Genomic DNA, 6,527 nt, shown 5'->3' with positions numbered 1-6,527 from the left:
TTTTTTTTTTTTTTTTAAAGAAAAAGCAACCTTTACAGGAAGAAAGTGAAACCTCAGGAATCTCCAAGTTGAATTTGAGGATTTTTTGTTTGTTTTGTTTTAAAGATTTATTTATTTACTTGAGAGAGAGAGAGAGCATAAGGGGGGAGGGTCAGAGGGAGAACCAGACTCCTTGCTGAGCAGGGAGCCCGATGAGGGACTCGATCCCAGGACTCCAGGATCATGACCTGAGCCGAAGGCAGTCGCTTAACCAACTGAGCCACCCAAGGGTCCCAAATTTGAGGATGTTTTATCAGAAACTTATATGCCTATGACCTCCCAAGGGGGAGGTGATTTTAATTTCTACAACTAATCTTTGGTATTTTATTCTAAAAGTCAGGATAGGCATGTATCAAAGTGGCTCAACAATGCTGATATTAATGTCCTTCTTGAAACAAAACATTTCCTAAAATCATTTGGGTTTGCTCCTGATGAAATATGCCAATGTGAGTAAGGAAAAATTATCACTGTAGCATCCTTTTTTTGGATAATGGACATTTCACTTGCTACCCCTGCTTCGATCACCTGGTGATACTATTCTTTCATTTCTCTCCCAGCAAGCCTGGTTTTCTGTAGGGCAACTGTTGGGTAGTACAACAGCTGACCTCAGCTCTCAGAGGGTTCATGCTGAGCAGCTGGTTGGATTTTGCTTTAAACTTGTTTGCACAGAGCTGCTGTGTACAGCTGTTTACCCCATCAAGTTTATCTCCCAAACACAGCACAATATAATTTATTTATTTATTTTTTTGTTTTAAGGATACATATTTATTAAAACATTCCAACTATATTTTTAGAGTAGTGGGATTTGTGTCATCAATTACAATTTAGGAAAGAGAATTACAGCTTTCAGGGAAGGGTCCACATAAAGTCTAGTTTTGTGTGCATCTAAAGAAAGAGAACTAAGAGTTGGTGAATGCCTACTTTATGCCAGGCCCTGTGCTGAGTGCTTTAATTTGTTAATGATACTCACTAAGTTCACATTACTAAAAAATGGAATATCCATTTCTGGCATTTAGTACTCACCACACCTCTTTAAGGTCAGTGTTATAATTTATTTTTATAGGGAATTCTTCATAATAGGGGATCGCAAATGGCTTCTTAGGGAGAGTCAATCATAGAATAAAGAGGAACAGAAGGATTGAAGGGGACTTGTAAAGTGAGAAAGTGACACATTAGAGGTGAATATTCCAAGGAAAGTGAGAATTCCAGCAGGCAAGAGGAAGGACTGCAGGGGAAATGGGAAAGGTGATGCATGGTAGTGGGAGAGAGTGAGTCAAAAGTGGCAGGGACCCAGGCATCAAAGGAGGGAAGGTAATGAGAAGCACCTGTGAAAAATTCTCAGTCTATATTTTTACCAGTTTACCCTAGGGCTGCATTGACAAACACCAAGTGAAGAATAGAGCCAAGTTTTTAGGTAATTGACAATGTTTTGTTTACTAAATGTATTTTATCATGTAAGTTTGGGGAACATTGACCTAAGGATCACCTAAAATGCTTGTTAAAAACACAGATGCGGTAGATACAAAGAACACATTGGTGGTTGTCAGAGGTGGGGAGTGGGCAAAATGGATGAAAGGGACAAAGGGGGGTTAAAACTTCCACTTAAAAAAGAAATGTCATGGCATATAATGTATAGCATGATGACTATGGTTAATAATACTGTATTGCCTATTTAAAAGCTGCTAAGAGAGTAGATCTTAGTTCTCATTATAAGAAAAAAAAGTATAACTATATGTGGTGATGGATGTTAACTAGACTTATTATGGTGATCGTTTTTCAATATACACCAGTATCAAATCATTATGTTGTGCAGGAGTCTCCCCTTATCTGTGGGGGATATTTTCCAACATCCCCAGTGGTTGCCTATGACAGGCATAGAGTTCAGATAGTATCAAACCCTATATATAACATGTTTTTTCCCATATATACACATCTTTGATAAAGTTTAATTTATAAATTAGGCATAGTAAGAGATTAACAATAATTAATAATATAATACAACAATTATAACAATATACTGTAATAAAAGTTATATGAATGTGGTCTCTTTCACTCTCTCAGATATCTCATTGTACTATACTCACCCTTCTTCTTGTGGTAATGAGATAAAATGCCTAAAATTTGATGAAATGAAGTGAGGTGAATGACACTGGCATCGTGACATAGCATTAGGCTACTACTGACCCTACTACTGATCTTTTAACAATACAGCGAAGGAGGATTATCTCCTTCCGGACGGACCATAGTTGGCCACGAGTAATTAAAACCAAAGAAAGTGAAAACCTGGATAAGAGAGGGCCAGTGGACACCTGACCCTAGTGGTTAGTTCACAACCTCCTTGGGAGCTGCCCAGTGTAATCAGAAACTGGCCCCAGTATCTGCAGAACAAGGAGGGACTGAAGAAAGGCAGGCCACTCCAGATTGGTAGGTGGCAGTATTAACAAGGAAGGGAACTTACATATAAGGCTTGTCTTGCATGGCCACAGGATGAGTAGGCTTCTGTACCTGCCTGCCAAATCTCAAAGTTTATATACAGGCCTTGACTGGGTTCAACCACATAGACCATCCAGATGTCCTCAACATCACTATCTCAAGGCTTATTCCTTGGAGCAACTTCTGGGAGTGGGTAAGGCAGTAGAATGCACATTCCAAAAGCAAGCGAGTGGGTTGGGAGCCTATGATTGCTGGGGTCCAGCTCACGGGTCAACCAGCGGTCACATGCTCTTGATGACCTCCCCCAACACTAATATGTTATACGTCAATTAGATCTCAACAATACTACTACTAATAATAATAACCACAGCTACTGGCTCTGACCCCAAATCTACTGTAGTGGAATTTATGAAGAAGAGACCTAGAAAACCTTATTTTGAACAATCACCCTATGATTCTTATGAGCAGTCCAATTTGTGAAACAATGATTGAGGAACACAATTGGTTGCAAACAACAGAATAGCCAGATGGCAAAAGCTTAATCCTGAAACTATTTATTTATTTATTTACTTAATATTTACTTGTTTTTACCCAAGGAGTCTGGAAGTAGTTGGCCCCTATAGCTTAGAGATATCATTAGAGACCCAGGTACATGTAATCTTCCCACTCCCACATCGTAAACTAATGACTATTTGCCTCATACGCTTTGAATCAGGAGCTATCACAAAATGGCTACATCAGTCCAGACATGGAGACTTCATTCAAGGCAGGAAAGAAGAGAGGAGAGAGAAAGCAAAAGAGTTTGCTCCCTTTTCTCAGAGAAGGTAAAGTTTCCCCCCAAAACGTAAGCAATTTCACTTAGGTCCCATTGGAAAACACAGTGTAATGGGGTCACTACTAAATTAAGAGGAAGCCAGGAAGGCAAATATTAAACAGTCTCTAGTAAAGACAAGAAAAGGAGAAGAAAATTGGGACTAATGTTGAGTCAGGCAAACTACAGTGTCTATGACATTGATTTAGATCAATTTTAGAATTTGATGGATGAAGAATCCTGGGCTTGCTAGATGATGTGATTTGTTTACAGCATGGAAAGGATTACAGTTATACTCTGTTGGTTCTGACTCAGTGAATTATCCTCTGAATTACCTTGACACTTGTTCTGTAGAGGTTTTCAATAGTATCCTATAAGATCTGAATTTTTCTGTTTCCTACTCTGGTTCCAAGTCACAGGTTTGTAAACACAATGTACCTTATTGATAATAGGGATTCTTGACTCCAATGCCCTATTAATTAAATCACAAGACTGGGAGTCAGACCTGGATATTTTTAACACATGATTATGTATTTTTCAAACTTTTGGATGAGCTGGCACTGTGAGATTTCACACAGAAAAGGCAGAACGAATCAACCTCTGTTTTGCATCCATTATTGACCACAGGAAAGTGATCTTCACACTTAAAAGGATAGGATAGACTTGACTAAGGGAAAATCAAAACCTCAGAAACTTTGGAAGGGAGTTATGGATGTTTGCATTAAATAATCAAAGTTCTAAGAATAAATGAGTTACATCAAAAGAAAACAAAGGAATCTGTAAAAAAAAATCTAGGTTAGTAATTTTGGTAAAAAGATTGACAGAGAATTAATAAGGTGGTGAAAAAGTAGAAATGGGAAAATATTCCATAAATAAAATTTTCTCAGAGCTCAGTATTTCTCATTCTTCCCACTGAGAGTTCTGAAAAATATTGACCTGGAAGTCTAAGGGAGATTATTAAAAGACAGTGTAAAAAGACTTTGAAAAAAAGGTGATGATTATAAGGAACCACTCGAATTCTCTATGAAGATATTACATTTTTCAACAAGGCAACTGTGATAGGATCTATGACGTGCTTGGAGAAGACTGAGCTAAAATAAGGCATGGAAGAGCATGGCAAAGAAAAACAGATTTCTAGCTTTTTTGTTTTCTTTTTTAAGATGATCCCAAGAACTAAATGTTCCTATTCTAAGGAATTTGATTTTTTTTTAAAGTGTCTTCTTATTTTCTGTCTGTACATAATTTAAAATCAAAGCTAAATTTCTCTTTAAATCTTATGCTTTTGCTAACTTATAATTTGTTATTCCTAAATTGTTTAGCTTAACTACAAATTTTACAGTAGTATTTATGGGAATCTTTTCTTCTAAAATATCTCACATATAAATCTAGATTTGAGAATAATTGTAAAGCATGGGCAATAAATGAGTGGAGGAGGTGTGCCATAAAACTGGGCACAGTTGTGTCATCTTTATGATATTTTAAACCATTTCTCACTTACTTTATCCTAAAATGTGCTGTTCTTGTTTAGAGGGCAGATGTTATTTAAAAGCATTCATTGCCTCGTTTTCAAGAATGTTTCCTTAATAATATCTGTTCTGATAGGTCATAGGGAATTAAATTATTAAGTCTTTACTCTGACATGATTGTATCTTATTTATTTATTTATTTATTTATTTATTTATTTATTTATTTGAGAGAGAGAGAATGAGAGACAGAGAGCATGAGAAGGAGGAAGGTCAGAGGGAGAAGCAGACTCCCTGCTGAGCAGGGAGCCCGATGCGGGACTCGATCCCGGGACTCCAGGATCATGACCTGAGCCGAAGGCAGTCGCTTAACCAACTGAGCCACCCAGGCGCCCCGACATGATTGTATCTTAAAAATAAGAAAAATTCTGGGGGCACATGGGTGTCTCAGGCAGTTAAGCATCCAACTCTTGATTTCAGCTCAGCTCATGGTCTTAGGGTCATGAGATTGAGCCCTGAGTCAGGCTCTGCACACAACGCATTGTCTGCTTGTCTCTCTTGCTCTGCTCCTCCCTCCACCCCTCCCACCCCTGCTCACACTCTCTATCTCTAAAATGAGTAAATAAAATCTTAAAAAAAAGAAAAATTCTGAAATGTATAGATGCAGTTTCAGAGTTAGAAAAAAGCTAATTTTAAATTACTACTTGGGGGCACCTGGGTGGCTCAGTCGTTAAGCGTCTGCCTTCGGCTCAGGTCATGATCCCAGGGTCCTGGGATTGAGCCTCCCATCGGGCTCCCTGCTCTGCGGGGAGCCTGCTTCTCCCTCTCCCACTCCCTCTGCTTGTGTTCCCTCTCTCGCTGTGTCTCTCTCTGTCAAATAAATAAATAAAATCTTTAAATTACTACTTGGCTTTTGTTTTAATATAAATTTACCACATATAATATGTATATACATTTTTTTTTTTTTCTCTTCTGTGGAGTACATCAGTATATGCACAGGTATGTGCAGGAGAGCAAGTGAGACTGAGACAGATATGGATGATATTCAGATAATATGCAGCTTCTTCGCTCAATTTCAGTTGGGCTATCTTTAGAACAATTATGTAGCTATTACATTAATTAGGTGAATGACATATTAATTGCTTTGTTTTATTTTTACTTTTTTCACAGGAAGCAGTGACTTTCATATTTTTTAGTCCATTGTATGAAAACTTGGGAAGGACTAGATTGATTTTGATCAAGTGTGTTAACTTTAATTCAGGATTCCATTAATAGGAAGGTATACATACATAATTTTTAAAATACTTAGGGGACACCCAGGTGGCTCAGTCGGTTAAGCGTCTGCCTTCGGCTCAGGTCATGGCCCCAGGGTCCTGGGATCGAGTCCCACATCAGGTTCCTTGCTCAGTGGGGAGCCTGCTTCTCCCTCTGCCTGTCTCTCTCCCTGCTTGTGCTCTGTTTCTCTCTGACAAATAAATAAATAAAATCTTTAAAAATAAATAAAATAAAATAAAATACTTAGAAATACAGAAGAACTAAAGTAAGAAAACATAACTTAGTATGAACTCACCACCTGCAGTCCAACTTCGCTAGTGCCTTCATGTATGTTCTTCCACTTTTTCTGCAGTGAAAGTAAGACTGAGTTCACACCATCAGTGGTATTTTATCATCTGCTTATGTCTTTCTTATTTTTATTTTTAAAATAATTTTTGGAGAGATGGGATTTATGGGACCCCAGAGCTCTAGATGCAGAAATATTGGATAAGGACATCTGGGTGTCA

The sequence above is a fragment of the Mirounga leonina genome, unplaced genomic scaffold (genome assembly GCF_011800145.1).
Source record: "Mirounga leonina isolate KUSES-001 unplaced genomic scaffold, KU_Mleo_1.0 Mir_93, whole genome shotgun sequence".
Classification (NCBI taxonomy): Eukaryota; Metazoa; Chordata; class Mammalia; order Carnivora; family Phocidae; genus Mirounga; species Mirounga leonina.
The sequence above is the reverse complement of the archived record's forward strand: the minus strand, read 5'-3'. Positions refer to the sequence as shown.